The 17,424-nt window shown below is 41.0% G+C and overlaps 1 protein-coding gene across 2 annotated transcripts in view; it reads left to right on the plus strand.

Annotated features, from left to right (window-relative positions):
• LOC130161233 (cadherin-18) overlaps nt 1-17,424 on the plus strand; it is a 190,554-nt gene that overhangs the window by 33,280 nt on the left and 139,850 nt on the right. Inside the window, exon 1 of one of the 2 annotated variants that reach the window (XM_056364373.1) lies at nt 4,138-4,246. The exons of the other annotated variant lie outside the window; for it this stretch is intronic. The gene's annotated coding sequence lies outside the window, so the exon portion shown is untranslated. Of the gene's footprint in view, nt 1-4,137; nt 4,247-17,424 lie in introns of those variants that run through there. 2 annotated transcript variants of the gene reach the window in all.

Below are 17,424 nucleotides of genomic sequence, written 5' to 3' on the forward strand. Positions count from 1 at the left end.
GAGGACACCATCCATGTCAGATCTTTTTTTTTTTTTTCTCTCCTAAAACAACCTCAGGGGTTGTTTTACAAGCGCTGCAAAGCGAGAGCACGTGCCTGTGTCGCTTTGCTGGAGTGTGTATCCCTGCTAGCTGTGCATTATCCATTCTGCTGCTGGATTAATGGGGCAATTGATCAACGGCAGACTTGTGTGTCCCAGAGAACGGCTGATCACTCACCTACAGCAAGGCCCGACACAGGAGCACCAATCAGCGCTGCAACAGCCAGAATGATTACAGACGCATGGCTGGGCCGAGCAGCAAAGAGGAGCCGTGGCTGACTCCCTTCTCCTCTGACAGACTGACATTGATAGGGGAGGGGGCTGCAGCACGGTAGCACAGGAGAAGCTGAGGATAGGTTCAACAAGGCAGAAACTGAACAGGAATGAAAACGCAGGTGTAAAGCTCAATCGCAGAGCCGAGGGCATGCTCGGAGGGAGCCAATTGCTCCTCTGCACCGTCAATGTAATGATATACACTCGAAGAGGCATCATGGTTGATCATATAGATTGAGATAAAGATAGAAGAGTTGCATCAATGGCTTCTGCTGGAATGGAGCATGGATACAGGCCGACTGTTTCTACTTATTGGTATTCGATGGGCACATGTGTACAACAATGTCTTAAACTGGACACCGTTACCTTCTCAGTCACCTACCTCTCGTGGTAAATAACAGAAAACAGTGAAGAAAATGTGACTTGGATCACACAATTGATTTTTGATTTTTAGCAAATTAACAGTAGAGCTTGTGATTTCAACATCATATTGTGGATAATAGATGCCAAAAACATCTTTAGTAACAAAGATGCACTAAAAACAGACCGTGAATATTGCTCTGAGATGGACGACAGAGAGCTGGATCTCACTGGCTCTCCTCTAATGCAGTGTTGAGTTTGTTGAAACACTCAATCAATGCAGGAAATGATCCCATGGACCAGTATATTTTATTCTGCTGTATATTATAGCTTTTACACTGAGCACGATGGAGACGGTAAAGCTATGATAGTGCAATGTAATGTAACTAACACTGAAATGGAAGGAGAGAGTGGCTTCAAGTTGCATGCCACACAGCCTTTAGTCTGGGTTGGGCAGGAGTGGAAATGCATCTTTGGGTTTGTCTTGATGATGCTTTAGTTGCTGCTAAACAAAAGGGAAATTTGGCTCATGGCTGTTTAAATTCAAACCACTTTTCTTATACAGAGAGGCTTAACTGACAATTTCAAGGATTGTAGACCCAGACAGAGGAGATGATGTTTTAAGAAGGTTTTTAATGGAAATTTAGTCAGGGTTATCAAGGGACCAACACTATCAGATGTGGTGTCTCCGAGACTAACTGAAGACCAGACCTGACCAGAAAATGGTACAACTTAATTCCTTTTGTGTGTTGTGTGCATATATATATATATATATATATATATTATATATATATATATATATATATATATATATATATATATATATACTTAGATCAGTCAGTATGTTTAATGCTTGAAATTATGAACCCACAGAGAATTTTTTCAGCACTACAGACCATTTTAGCATCTTTCAGTTCATTATTTTGGTTTTAGTGCCGGGATGTTTTCCCCTTGGATACATGGGATAGGGCCTCTGAATGTATTTAGTGTTTTCCAGTATTTGGTGTTGTGCACCTTTCAGGCAACAAGAGTGCAGGGCCTTCCAACATGATATTCCAGTATCAAGTGGAAGTAAAATATTCTTTAATATCCTCCTGAAATATTAAGCTGCTTATAATTTATATCAAGTTTTTTACTTAATTTACTGTGATAATTGTGTTGATACTTCGTGTGCATTTTTTTTTCCCACAGTAAATAAAACTTGTACGTACTGTATGTTGTATAATGACAGTAGTGAATCTTTCCAAAGGCTGCATGCAGCAGGAATCAGAAATATTATCCACAGCCTTACAAGCTAACTGGCTAAGCTACTTCAGCGAGCCCTAAAGCTCCCAAGAGGTCTATTCGGTGTACATGCTGCAGTTGGGCATGTATGGGAAAGTTTTAGGAGCAGCGAGCTTGTATAAGGACTGGTATCAGCAGCTGGGTTTTTAAAGGTTTGTAGTACAGGTCTCAGCAGCGAGAGAATACAGCTACGGTAAACTCTGAGGGGAAAACTTGATACAGTGAGTCACCACATGCACTGCTTAAAGCTAAACTTTAAACTCGCACAGTGCTAATGTGAGTTTAAAACACAATTTAAGGTTGTAGTGCTTTCAAAATACGTCTCGCATTTAGTTTGGGAACATATAAAAGATGAGTAGTTGGGAGAAGGTGAAAGCTTTTGTTACTCATGGACTCATGACTATTTCTGAGAGCCAGTATGCACCAGTGTAAACTACAATATTAGTTTCCAGCAGCAGCAGGCAGCTGATAAACTCTTAGCTAAGTAGATATTTCTCTCAGGAGTTGATGGAGACCAAACCAGAACAAAAAGATGAGAGAATAATAATTTTTCCTGCAGCTTGCTGCACTGCCCCCAAATGGTGAAGAAAATCTATTAATACCACTTCAAAGCACATGTCCACACCATCTACTTAGTTATGCGTCATGACCACACCTTTGGGCTCTTTTACAGATATGTTGTACGAAATGGAGTGCAAAATATTTCCATCGTTATCTGACCTGAGTCTGAGGGAGTAGTAATCTGAACCTGCCAGGCATTCTGTTTTTTTAGGTTCGAACCTGAGCCCGATGCAGTTACAGTTATTGAGCTGAGGTAGAATTGTACTACCCCCATAATGCAGTTGTTGTTACCATGGTCACAGCTTGCCTGTTGAACCTGATTCCTCACGTGTGGGCACCTTGTAAATGACTGTGACAATATCCGACACAAACCCAAACATTATTTCAAAATTTATGTCCGAACCCGTCGGATCCCATCGAGTCCCACCGGGTCCCACTGGGCTCGGGTCAGGTATCCACTCTCTATGTGGATATGTCATTTCTTTTTACCCATTCAATTCCCTTGTGTTGTCACTTGTTTGCCTGTTTGTAAGAAATGGCCATGCTTACACTAGCCCAACAAACCTATCACAGCAGCATACTGGTTGGGTCCTGTATGCTGGGGGATATAACGCTCTGGAAATACTATGGAGCGAATTTGGCAGGAGAAATGAACAGCCCATCAGAAACCAACTCTGAAGAAAGTTTGATAAGGAGGTTCCAAGTTTAAATCAAGATTGATTGTGTTCTCTCAATCTTACTGCCTGTTTGCAACAATTCAATTCAAATGAATTAATTGGGTACAAAATGCAAAACCATAAATCATGAAGAGGAGCTGCTGCAGGACATTAGAGAATCTTTGCAAACGGCACGAAAACACTGGCAAACTGCTTTTAATCCTGCATCAAGGAGTCAAGTTGATTGGAAATAGCTGAAGAATGACAATTTAAGTTAATCAGGAACATAACCAGATTTTCTAGATTTCTTAACATTTCTTCAGAGTAATATTTACAAGTCTGATGAAAGGTCTTTGAAACTGTGCTGGAACAAACTGTTGGAACAAACTGATTCAGGGAGTCTGAATGAGCAGAGCATAAATCGTTGAAGGGAGGAGGGCTGGGATATTGAAAGCCAGTTGCCATGAAGAATCCCAGGTATTGATTACCTGGTTAAATAGCTACAGTCAGAGTATAAACTGATTACACAGACTAAGATTGAGTCTGTGCATGCCTGTACTAAAAGAGGAACAGAGGCAGACAGAGAAACTGTTTAGCGAGCTGCTAAATATTTGAGCTGAAGAATGGCTTCTTATATTATCTGTCACACTCTGGTGCTGTGCTGCTTCTCATATAGCATAACTCCCACCCCCCACCCCCCCACACACCCCCCACCCACCCACCTCAATAACATCCCATCCCAGCCTCGGCAGATACCCTCTGTTCACTGCATCGACCCAGCCCTTCAGTGGACTGTGCCATTTGATCCATGCAGATGATTCACGCCCTGCGATCGGGGGAGTGAGAGCGGCAGAGGAATTCCTCTCTATGCCCCCTCCACATCCATTATTCAGCATTTGCGTCTTCCTCCTCCCTTTTTTTTTTTTTTTTCTTTTTCCTCCTCCTGTCTCCTTCCTCCTACTGCTTTTGCTGCTGCTACTCGCTACCGTGTGCGCTCCAGCACAGCATCAACAACCTGAGGTATCAGTCGTCTGTAAACCACCCATCTGGAACTCTTATGTCAAGCTGCACAGGTAAGGTGAGAGCCAAACAAAGTGCTACTTTGCCTTCATGAGATTCAGAGTTTGTGATGTGTGAAATTTATGCTGGCTGCATGCATCTTGTAAAGTCATGTGGCTGATTCGCTTCCTAACTTATTGCATAATTTGCCCCTTTTTTTTTCGCAATTAGATGATTTTTGGAGCAAAGACTAGGTGAAACTGTTGCTATGGTAGCTTAGTTAAGCAGCCAAATCATAATAATAAAAAAAAAAACTGTGATGGTCTTAACACATCAGGGGGTACATTAGAAGTTGTTGGAGCGTTGGTCTTTGGCATGCAATAAAGTTTAATGTCCCCATGCGAGTCACTAATCCATCCCCACCATACACACACACATACACACACACACACACACACACACACACACACACACACACACACACACACACACACACACACACACACACACACACCATACATGCACTCTCACTCACCCATTCTGCAGGCTGCTCTACCTTTATTCACTAAGAAAGGGAAACAGTGACGCTTATCGTGCGACTTCAATCACTGGACTCTTGGTGGTGCCAAACAGAAACACAGTAAGAGGATGAAACGTTTGCATCTTGTGTTTTATGATGCATGGACACATCCTGTGGGGACCGAGGCTTTATTGTGTGCTGAGATTATATGCCTTGGCTACATTGTGTATAGACTTTTGATCAGATATCTGTGTGCCTTGTTTTTGAAAAATGCATGTACATGTGCATATATGTATCGTGGACAGTGCATTCGGGGGGGGGGGGGGGGGGGGGATTTTACTTCATTCAGAAAAGGCACACACCTGTCTGTACACGGTCTTGCAGCTGTCAATGCATATCAGAGCAAAATCCAAGCCATGAGGTGGAAGGAACAGCCTGCAGAGCTCAGAGACGAGGATTGTGTGGAGGCACAGATCTAGGGAAGGCTACAAATTTTTTTTTCCTGCTGCATTGAAGGTTCCCAGGAGCACAGTGGCCTCCATAATTCTTGCATGGAAGAAGTAGCTTTTTTGATTTTAGAATAAGGCTGCAACATAAGAAAAAATTTGAAAAATTTGAAGGAGTCTGAAGCCTCTTCGAACGTACTGTTTGTATCTATTCATACAGTATATACGTCTATATCTATATATATATCATGGAATCTTAAATCGCAAATTTAATCTTAATTTTTTACTCATTCAAACTCAAACAAACTCCTGATGTTCTTTCTACGGTGGGAATGAAACATTGTTGCGGAAGTTCCCACAAATGTGTTGCACTTGCTGGGGTGCTTTGCTTTCACCATCTGTCCAGTTCATCACAAACCAGCTCCGTGGGGTTGAAGCAACCATTTAGTTCTTTTCTTTGAATGTTTTGGCTCATTATCTTGCTGCAGGATGAGCCCCTGACTTTATTAGCTGCCTTTTTCACACCATTCTGACAGCAACAGCCTATACAGTCCTACTTCCTGCGTTACAGTATTGTCCTAAGACAGTTTGGTTCCAAGCCACCTTTGTAAGTACGAGGCAGAATTTGGGGCACCTGTAGGACTTGTTTGAATTAACTTTCAAGACTTCGTTTACTTTCATTGCTGCGGGAAAGCTGGAAGTAAACCAGTTTCTTAATCCCTAAAAAAAATGCCTGTTTTCTATGACTTTTACATGATTTGTTTTCTCTTTTTTTTTTTTTTTTTTTATACCTTTGGCAGTTTACTGCTACCTTTTATAACATTTAAGGTTATTAACTGGACTTAAATTTCAATAGAAATGGGGGCCTTATAATTGTAGTGTATATATGTATGTGTATATATATATATATGTATATATGCTTAGTCATTGCTTTTTATTCTCCTGGTTTTGCCAGAAATGTGGGAGCTAAATTACATAATACTTGTCTTGTCTTCGTGTCAGGAAGAATTAACGTTTTCAAGCTTAAAATGGCTGCGCCTTTATTTTGGAGGGAATTTCTGCGCACGTTCCTCTCTCAGTCTGACTCATGCACACACATTGCAATATGTGGCCAGAGATTGATATGCGACCCCTGCCTGAGGGAAGTGAATTGATTTGATATACTGTGGCATACCTTTTAAGTTGATTTCTTGTTGACTCTCTGTTTTATAACGCAGCGGGTGTAGAACAGGCTGCTGGAAAGAGCTAAAGAGAAAAAGGAAGAGAGAGGAAGAATGTGTAACATCTCAGTGAGGCTGGCTGTTGATGTGCCACTACATGAGAAAGTGTTGAGGTGCACTGAAGCTGAAGTCTGACGCAAGATTGTCAGCACAGCTGGATTTCAAAGAGGCTGGTTCGGAGTGGTATACTGTTGAGATTCTGCAATTGAATGAGACAGCAACTCAATTGTAACTCAAACAGTGATATTTACTGGGTAAAACAGCCCTTGAGGAAGCAGATTTAACCACTCATACACTGTAATTGATTGGACCCTGTCTCATTTGAGTTTTATGTGATGAAACACTTGTTTTATGACACATTTTTGCCTTCAATCATTTTCAGACACGTTTTCACTGCTGGTGACCGGAATTGTTAAAGGCTGACGTTCTCATGCTTGTTGATATATGATATGAATGTGGCACAAGTGGCAAAATGGGGAAAAATGCTGCCTTGGCTTATGAGCTTTTATACAAAGACGGGCTTTGTATAAACACGGTAACATTTTAATGAATTCAAAGCATTAAGCTCTTAAAACATGTAACATTAAAAACATTTTCATTGAGCATGCAGTCAAAGTATTTTGAGTCACATTCAAGTGAACTGATTTTATCACGCAGGTCATGCATGTGATGCTGTGTATTTGACTTGTTTTCAATGAGTTAGTGAACAAAAATATGTATTTGTTGTCATTCTGGCAACATTTCCGGTGACAAGTTGTCACAGCTAAGCGACTAATCTGTCTTTAAGGAGGTGTTTATGCACTGCACTTCCAAGAGATCACCTGTCAATCAGCTGGTGTGGGAGGATGTCTGTTTTTGCTTCTTATTTCCTGTTGTTGTTTTTTCTGTAATGGGGTCAATGCCAAAGCTAATGTTGGACCTTGTAGATGCTGTGGCTTAATTTCAATTTGCACCACAGAAATACGATTTCCTGTTATTTTAGCAACAGGGTGTTGTTTCATGAATATTTTTAGTTGCTGCAATCTGTCCTCTCATGTTAGTGAGCTGCAGATGGATGTGTGGTTGAAGTTAGCCTGTGACAATGATGGAGCAAACACATCAGCACAGTAATCCAAAACTTTATTGCTATTAAGTGCAACAGTCAATTGAGTCTCTGTCCTTTGCCCAGGTCCTATTCTGCTTCATGTTCTCCAGGGCTACACAGCACTGTGCTCATGCTAACTATCCACCTCATCTATTTATTACCACTAAACCACTATTGCAAGCAGTGACTGTTCATCTCAGTGTTTTCCCTTGAATAAAACAAACCCAAAACAGTAAAATAGAGTTGCAAATAAAAAGGATGTATCTTCCTGTCAAGTAAAAAAATAAAATAATAAAAGCATTGACAAGATGCACGGCTGGTATGTTCAAACACTTAAAACAAGTCCCGCACTCGTGAATAATTGCTGCTCTCTCTCTGTAGCAAGAGTAAAAGTAGTGTGATGTTGTTACCCTGCTGCAAAGAGTTAAATGCTGATTGTCTCTGTGCATATAAGTGGTTGTGCACGTGAGATGTTCACGCGGGTGTTTTCAAAGGTGCTATTTGTATGTCTTCTGTGCCGTCGAATGCTGTTTCCTGCCAGGAGCGAGTGGTGATGATTGCTGCTTGACATGAGCATCGGCCATTGTTGTCTTTCTAATACAAGAGGTTATAATACGCCCTCTGCGCCGGTGTTGTGGCTTCAGGGAGATTGGAGCCTAAGGTGAGTTGTTATCTGAAAGTGACGAGAGGGGCTAGTGCTAGCTGGTTAAGTAAACAGCTGTTTATGCTCACACTGGCTATGTAGCGATAGCAAAACTTACAAATAGCCGCTCTAATGATTTTATAGACCTTTGGTATTATATTAACGTGCCCTTTTTAGGAACCTGCTTTCTGACAGGAAGTCAGTCAAACAGTCAGCCTGACTGACATTTAGATTTGGGAGATGTGTGCATCGGCTTCTTTGTGAGCCTCTGAGCAACATCACAACACGTGTTTCTGTAGAAGCATAATTCCACGTTAATTCTCTCAAAGGCAAACAAAGCTTCAAGACTGGACATAGCAGGTTACGTGTTGTCCTCCGCTGACGTTTAAAGCTTGTTTCTTAGCTTTAGCTGTCAAACCTCAACCAGACACAAACAGAGAGCACACTTGTGAGTCACATGGATGTCTCACGGAAAACAAATGTTCCATTTTGTCATATACCGCAGGTCTGAAGATTCATTGTCGAATGTACAGAGCATGCAAACATGTTGTGCTTCACTTCGTCAGACATTGACAAATTATAAAATCCTGCACAATTGTATCCATGCCACAAGAAGTTCAAGAAATGTCATTATGTGAATGAAATCAAGAAACACACACACACACACACACACACACACACACACACACACACACACACACACACACACACACCACACACACACACACACACACACACACACACCGGCTCAGGCATAATTCATTAATAATAAACATAATGCAGCTCTTGTTTGAATGGGGCTATTAGCAACAGATAGTCTGCATCTGGGTTTCAGAGTTAACAGGATTTCATTGTTGCACTTTCCATATAGCTGTTGATTAAAAATGCCTCCAGCAGGTACGTGTGATTACCCAGCTGCTACCTGATACTGGAATACAATAAGCATAATGGTGGCGAATGTGTGTGTGTGTGTGTGGCGGTCAAATTACTTTGATTCTTTCCTTCGGTTGCTCATGTCACAAGTCCGTGCGATATAAAAGTTTAAATGAGACCTTCACTGTTTGAAAACTCAAAGTAGTAGATCCTTTAAATTTCAAGTTTGTGAGATCATTTTGTCTTCTGAAAAAATGTAAAATGATCTTTCATTAACATGGTTGTCATATTTGGTCAGCAGTGAAGGCCACAGGAATGTTTTTATCTTCTATATACAATCATGACACTCTTGCTTCCCTCTCGCTCTTAACTGTGTGCACAATAGCTTTCTTTCAGACTGAAAAGCTGCCAAATAACATGTCAAACCCCATTCAGAAGACGCTCAAATGTCTATTCTAAACCCCGGCTGACATCTTCTCAACTCACCTCATTTTCTTTAACAAAATGATTTCTATGGGCGTCTTTGAGATATAGTTTTGAGAAAAAACATGCCGAACCATCAGTAAAATGATTCTCAAAATGCCTCTTCACTTTCAGCAGCCTGCTGCAGACTCACCCCTGAAAGTGTAAAGGCCAAACAGATCACTGACTTTTGATGAAAGAGTGAAGCATCATGTGGATAAGAATGGACATTTCAATGACGGTTCTGCAGAAAAACAGTCTCTGTAGTTCTCTTTGTTCTTAAAAAAAAAAAAAGAAAAAAATGTTTTTGTGTTTTTGTGATGCCGATCTGACTGAAGATGTTTAATGTCCTGTTTACATATTAGCTTCTTGGTTTGTCCTGTTTATTACAGTATCCATAACAAAAAACTCCAATAGAAACTCTAACTATAACTAACTATGTTTAGTTATTGTACATTTCATACAATAGGCCAAAGATCATACATGAGAAAAACATAAAATAAGAAGGTATTACAATAAAAAAAGGGGAAATAAGGTATTATAATTATTATTAAAAGGCAAAGTTTTACCTGTGAACAACACAGGCTACTTTAAACCTAACTAAAAGCTCATTCTTCTGGAGCCAGAAGCGACATGTTATACAGAATGTGAGGAAATTAAAGCTTGAATAATGCAAAAAGTAAAGAAAAAAAACAAGATGTGCAGTCGCCCTGCGTTGTTTTCCACCTTTGAGGTCTTGCTCGCTTTAAGAGCAGATTTTTTAAAAATGTCTCCCCGGGGAGCATTGTGGCACAGAATCCTCTGAGTGTGTCTGGGGAAGTGCCCTTTAAAAGATTACTTTGATGGCATTTCTTTATCATTAGTCAGCTGGAAGTGAAAAGACAGAGGAGCTGTGTGTGTGTGTGAGAGAGAGGGGGAGAGAGAGAGAGGGGGGGGGGGGGTGTAACAAAGCAACAGCGGTTCCAGGCAAACCCGGGACACCTTTACTTTGTAAACACCTCCACCAGCTGAGCCTCGCTAATTCATGCATCTGCTTGCCTCTGGTTTAGAGGTTATAATTATCTGCTTAGGAACACCAGGGTATTTTATCCAGTTTTATCCAAAATCTACACATTTAAAAACTTTTTCTTTGGGTTTTGATGAGATTCACCTCTTCACCACTTACTATTCAGCTCTGATATATTTCTGACCAGCCAAATTGACCTTTGATATACACAGGCTGCAGCCTGTTTGGTCTGATTTCATTGATCCCCACTGATTGATTCCACATGGGTCATCTCTCAGAGTGTGTTTACTTTGATCAATGGGTCCAATGCGTAAATACAAATGTCTGCTATCTCTGTCCTACTTCAGCCGGTCCATACTAATCTCCTCGTATGGTCTTAAGGTGATAAGATTTTGCTAAGATACAAATCGCCCAGGTCGAGAGGGTAATTCTCTTTTCTTTTTTTCCATTTATTTCCCTTGCTTTTCTTTCTTTAAAGCCACTTTTTTTAGTCTCAGTCTCATTTTTTCTCATGAGGATGGGCACCATTAAGAAGATGGTTCTCCTACAGAGTCTGCCACAGCGAGAGGCTGGTGCTGTCTGGGAGATGTTCTGCATGAACACGTTTGGTGGGAAAAATCACAGTTTAAAGCCACTATATGCTGCGATGCCCTCATGTGTCCAGAGGAGAGGCTGCTGTGTCCAAACAGCCCTGTGGTGGTGCTGTTCTTCCACCATTGACACGATGAGAGATTCATCAAAAACAAATCTCCTCTGAGCTGTTGGGGGAAAATACAAAGAGTAATATATATATATATATATATATATAGAGAGAGATAGACACAGAGATGATGGGGGGGGGGGCAAGCAAATGTTATTGTCTCAAGTATGTCAACATAATAGGATGCAATATTTTGATCTCAGTCTGTTTATTTCATTAACTTTTTCACAAAAAAATGTTCAAACATTGACAGATTGGGCTCATCCATAAACACACATGCCACAGAGTTGTGTTGTGTTTTTACAGTATGAAAGTGGCTGCTGCAGTCCGCTGTGGGGATTCCACTGAAACTGGCACTTTTAACATAAACTTAAGTTTCACAGCTTAATGTGACGCTTTAAGATAGTCCAGTTCATCAGGGATTGGATTGATACTGTACTGGATAAACACTGTAGCACATACTTTAAAAGGATTGCTGTGCTGGTTGATACAATGATGGTAGGTTTCCAGGAGCCGAATTATCTACAGAAGTGTCCTCTTCTCCAAAACAAATGGACCTGATATTTAAGTCCAGTAAAAATGCTGAATAAAGCAGTTTCATGTTAAAATTCTGTGTTATTCTAGCACAGTTTGGCAGACGCAGGACGTCTGGCAGAGACTGGGAGCTGAAAGTTGTTTCTCTGATAAATGAATGCAGGTTTTTGATGACTAAAATCCTTCATCCGGTTAAAAAACAACCAAGACGTTGAAAGCGTATCATATAAATGTGACTTAAAACTGGATAAAAAGTCAATTTTGATGCTTCTGGCAAACAACAACGATGTTGACACATGCAAGATGGGGATATGATGCCACTGACAGGCGACCTGATGAAACAGATGAATTTTGAAAATGATGGTTTAAAAAATGAATGGAAACCTTTGAGATAATGTAACTCATGCCGGTTTTAGATTTTAATGCAGAAAAGTTAGATATTGTACCTTACTGAACTGCATCTCAGTAACATCACATGCAGATTCAAGGTTCCTGAGGGGGCCCACACCAGAAGTATATGCACACATAGCTCAGAATAAATGGCCTAGGTCAGGGGTCGGCAACCTGCGGCTCCGGAGCCGCATGCGGCTCTTTCATCCTTATCCTTATCTGTGTTAGTTCTTTTTTTTAGATTTTAGTTCTAAATTGGAAGATTATTGTGATCTTGAAATATTAAAATAAAATTATATTTTATCATTTTTCATCGCTCAAAATAAACGTCACACTCGGGGAAGCCGGTATACCCGCCGAAACGCCGTCCATTTGTCGAGACTTTCAACCCTTCCTGTCGATCTTCGGATCCACATATGTATGTGAGCAGCTATTCTCCACTATGATTCATGGGATGAAAGAGCCGCATGCGGCTCCGGAGCCGCGGGTTGCCGACCCCTGGCCTAGGTGAACCCCACTGCTAAATATAACATGCATATAGTGCATTTATTTTCACATACACCCAAAAATGAAGAGGAGGGTGAGCATGTGGTACTTAACCCTGCCTGACAAAAAATAAAAGCTGTCATGATAGGCCTCGACAGCGGGAGGTGATTTCATGTGCACCACTGACATCTCAAATGCTGCACTGGAGAGATAAAGTCTCAGTTTAAATTGCCTCCAATTCTAAATTAGCTCTGAATCTAATAACTACTTCCATGATTTCTTTTCTCAACATGAGAAAAGTCATTATCCAGTATCAGCACATTATGTCAGCAATATTGCCGACAGTGGCAATGCAGCAGTCTGGTATGAGGTCAGGGGACTTTTGTCAGCATCTGGGCTTGTCAGTTATCAGTCCTACTCTTTTAAAGATTAAAAGCACCCGCAGGCGCATTTTCAGACCTTTTTCTGGCCTCCAAAAAATGTGGGAGAGAGCGCAGCAAACAACAAACGGCAGAAGTTACAGTACGAGTGTGACCTCATTTTATCATAATCTGCCTTGCACTGAGCCAGCTCCCGAAAGGTGACGTGAAATAACTGCATTTGCGAACATGGAAATTGAAAGGCTGCCACGCTGAAGGTGCGATGCAAATACAAAAAAAAAAACCTGCTCATCTCAAGAAGTCGCTTTCTCTTGTCTTGAAAGATTACTCTCCCAAACACAAGTGCCGAGTGTCACTTGTTTCAAAGGCAATTTAACTTGTGTAAAGAGTTCTCGTGGATTGATTGGAGTCTCGAAAGGAGTGGAGCAGTCTGCCTTGTTTCAAGATATTGACATGAAACGAATCACTGTGTCGTAAAAAATGAATGTGCCTGTTTTTCCACTTAAGAGGAACACACAGAGAAGATTCTTCAAACAAGTGAAATCGTTTTTGAAAAGACAGACTCAGACTATGAGGTGAATATTCACAGACCTATTGTTGGACTTAAAAAGTGATCCGAAGGCACAGAAGAGGATTTGAAAAATGAACTCCCTCCTAGCTTAAAGTAAATCCTGAAACAATCAGAAATTACAGTATTAAAAGAGCTGTTAGTGACAGTGTCATAATAGTGTTGCTGTGCTGGGAAAGCCCTGACTCTTAAATAGCCAATTGATCAGTATTTTTTATTTTCGACAACCACAACTCAGGTAATTTCACAGGACTGCTGCTACAAATCAGCCCAAATGGCCTTGAGTGGATAGAGGGGGGGATGCATATTCACCGCCGGTGTTTAGGTGCAGTCTTTAGCCATGACCTATTCTTTGTGGCCAATGGGAAAGAGAAGTGTGCCAGCATGATTAATGGTCATGATTACCTACTCAGAAAATGTGGTTTTCTGGCCCAGCAGCTTCACTTTTATGACTTAAACCTGGGGCAGGATGCTTCATCATGGAAGCAAAGCTGCAGACAGACCGCACTGACAGCGCGTTGGTGATGAGCAAGCGCAGCACTGATAAAGCGTTCACCATCAGCTGTTTGGATAGGAAGGTAAACCCTCCTGTGGATTGTTATGTGGACATTTAACATCAATAGTGGCCTCAGGAGTTTGTAGCCAGTGCAGGACTGATGCTAAATTTAAGTCTCGCTGTCTGTTCGTGGGTGTGTATGAGAACAAAACAGACTAATTCAATTACAGTTTGTACTGAGCAAATCAGCCAGAGCAGGAAAGCTGCTCTGAGGTTAAAACGCCTCTAAAATCTCCTCCAATACCTGATTTGAATCTAGAGTAGGCCTACCTGCTTCTTATCATAGACAAGCTGCTGACCAGATCATCCTGGAAGAGCTTCAAGGGTGTAATTGACAAAACCACAAGATTAATACTATGCATTTACTGGACGCCTCGCTGCCCCTGTATGTTGTTGCTTGTGCATGCAGGCATTAAAGGCTGTGTGTCTGCAGTGGCTCGTGTGTCTGTCTGTGCTTGCTTCTGCAGCACTCGTGTGCTAAGGAGCTCCCAGATGACACTCTCTAATCATTAACCTAAAGTTAATTTCCGTCACAAACACCACAGCGGCCCTCATTACGACTCAGCACTACTCCACCTCGACCAAATGACTCTCCATCTTGCCACTGAGCCTCAAAGGTTAGCCCTTCTAAAAGGTTACAGCTTCCTGTGACATTTCCCTTGATGACTTGCACGTTTGGCCCTTTATTTTTGATAAATATCAGCTAGCATGTTGTTGCCACTTGGAATTACTTAATCATTAAGCCGTAATACGAGAATTAGTCCTGGACTAAACTGAACTGTTAATAAGCAAAACAGACCTGTGATTCATCGGAGATGTGAATGAGCATGCTTCTCGACAGGGGAATGAAGCCATCTATGATTTTTACCAAGCTCTGCCAAAAATGGCACTGTTTATTGTGAACTGCGACTGACATAAATATTCAAGTTACATTAATTAGAGCAGATAACAGAAGAATCATGTGAAGAGGAAAATATATCAAATGCTAAATACTCTAATAATCTTCCATTTGCCTTTTTGGCTCGAGAGCAACATTTCTTGTGGCACTCACATCATCATCCATCACTGAACAGCTGAAAATATGAGAGCGGCTGAGGTTGTTCCAACAGTGCAGACAGAGTTTTGAAAGTGAGAAATCTCAGTCCTTGGCTTGGTAACAGCTCACTCACTGGTAATGAACAACAACCCTATCAAACTCTGCAGACATGTCTTGGTCATTTATGTTCTATAGGACGTTTAAAATCTTACTTATTGCACCTTTAATATCTTTAAATATGAGAGTAGCAGAGATGCAAGGCCTGGCTGCATGAATACCAGTTTCAGTTATGAAACGTCAATAGTAAAACTACATATGTGTCTGCATTTTGGAATATATCATCTCAATATTGCAGAAAATGTAGGAAACTAGCTATATACTGTGTATGGATCTAGTGTTTTATCAGTAAGCTAATGACGTGAAAGTAGAAAAGCCCTGTGATTGCCTGAGGTGGACAAAGTGCCAATGAGAAGTAGATGAAGTAGAACAGAAGCATTTCGTGTCGTCGCCTCCTAACACATGCAGCATTTTCCCTAGAAGACATTAAACGTGTTGATGTTGGAGTTTCATTCCTTTTTAATCCTCTGTGAAACTATATATATATATGTTTTTAAATAGCCCATTAAAGGCATCATAAATACCTTATGAGCCATGCAATTAGCATGTTCCTGCATCAAAATAATTAAAAGTGTTTTAAAAAAAAAAAGAAAAGAGAGAAAAAAAAACTGGATAACTGACGCATTGCACATGAGGTGTCACAACCAGTACACAGAGGTGTAAAATGTGCCGCGTCTCTCGTAACGCTCCTTTTGGAATGAATGAACCAGTCATTTCTGTGCAGGCTCAGCCATTTCTCCAATGACTGGCAGCTCCTGTGTCGCTGCCAGGAAGCTGACTGCAGCAGCTCAGCTACGGCTTTATATGCCGAGGTGCTGCAGTCGGAGCCGCTGGGGGCGATGGAGTTTGTTGCCACTGTGCATGTGGTGTGTAGCCCTGCTGGCCATGTGTTGTGGTCTCACTCCTTCCCGTGCCAGATTCTTAGTGAGCTGCTTTTTTTTTTTTTTTCTATTTCTCACTCCTATGAGCAAAGCAAAAAAAAAAAATATTCAAACAGTGCCACTCAGCAGAGTGACTCAGACAGTGGGATGTTTGTATAAAAGATGGGAGACAAGCAGTTCCTGGCTTAAATCCTTGAACTGGAGGAAGGGAATCATATGCTCTTTTGCAAGACACATGTGCCCATAGTTCTGTGATGGAGCTTCTCTGTGGCCTCAAGCACTGTAGACTGTAGCGTGTACGACAGTGGTTTTACTAAAGAGCTTAGAAGTGCAGGGTATGTGTGATTGTAAAGCAGGGCATTGCTGGTGAAAAAAAAAAGAATGCATACTCAGCAAACCTTCCCCAGATTAATGAACATTATAGTGTCGGGGTGTTTAATTCTTGAGCCCATGCTGCTTGATTCAGTCTGCATTCCTCTGAGCCACAGTGCTGTTTGAATTGATGTTCTGGGGAACATATATATATATATATATATATACTGTATATATATATATATATATATATTTTTATAAAGAAGACTAAAACTACACAGGAAAACAGTGGAGGTAAAAGTCAAAGCTATGTCAGAATGTATGTTTATACTACTACCACCTCAGAGTTTGAGCACTTTTTGATCACTTTGAACTCTTACTGAGCTGTATGTTTACGCGAATGCATAATGAATACAAAACACACCAGGTATTGCAGATAACTTCGATGATAAGAAAAGTTATCAGTATGATATATTGCCCAACAGCTTTTTTTCTTGATTAAAAGTAAAAGAAATGACACATTATTTCCTTCAATACAGAAAGTAGGTTGTAATGGTCTTGACTGATCAGTGGAACCTGTAACACAAGCTACATTCCTGAAAACATTATTTCAACAAACATCCATTCAGCAGCGACTATAAATTGTCACTCCTATGCATTTAGTGCTGATGTGTAATCATGCGTGGGATTATACGATAATCATCATCTCATTTATGACCCACTCTCTCACACTTTGGTTAAAGCGAGGCCCACACATCATTGACTTCTTCGAATAGGCACATCTGAACAGGACGTCTGGCGGTTAGCATATGTGACGCTGATGTGGAAAAAAGGCGTAAATGTTGCTTTAATGTACAGGAGCTACTGGTCCATCTGCCCCCCCCCCATGTGTCTGTTTTAGTCATGCCACATGGACCGTGAAGTTAGAGTCTGTTGTTACGGTCTCACTGTTGTGTTGCTAATCCCATCATAGAGTGTGATCACATCTGAGGCATTAAGGTTTATCTGGGGCACCACTTTGATTATGTATGCATAAAC

This window comes from Seriola aureovittata, chromosome 20 (genome assembly GCF_021018895.1).
Source record: "Seriola aureovittata isolate HTS-2021-v1 ecotype China chromosome 20, ASM2101889v1, whole genome shotgun sequence".
Lineage (NCBI taxonomy): Eukaryota > Metazoa > Chordata > Actinopteri > Carangiformes > Carangidae > Seriola > Seriola aureovittata.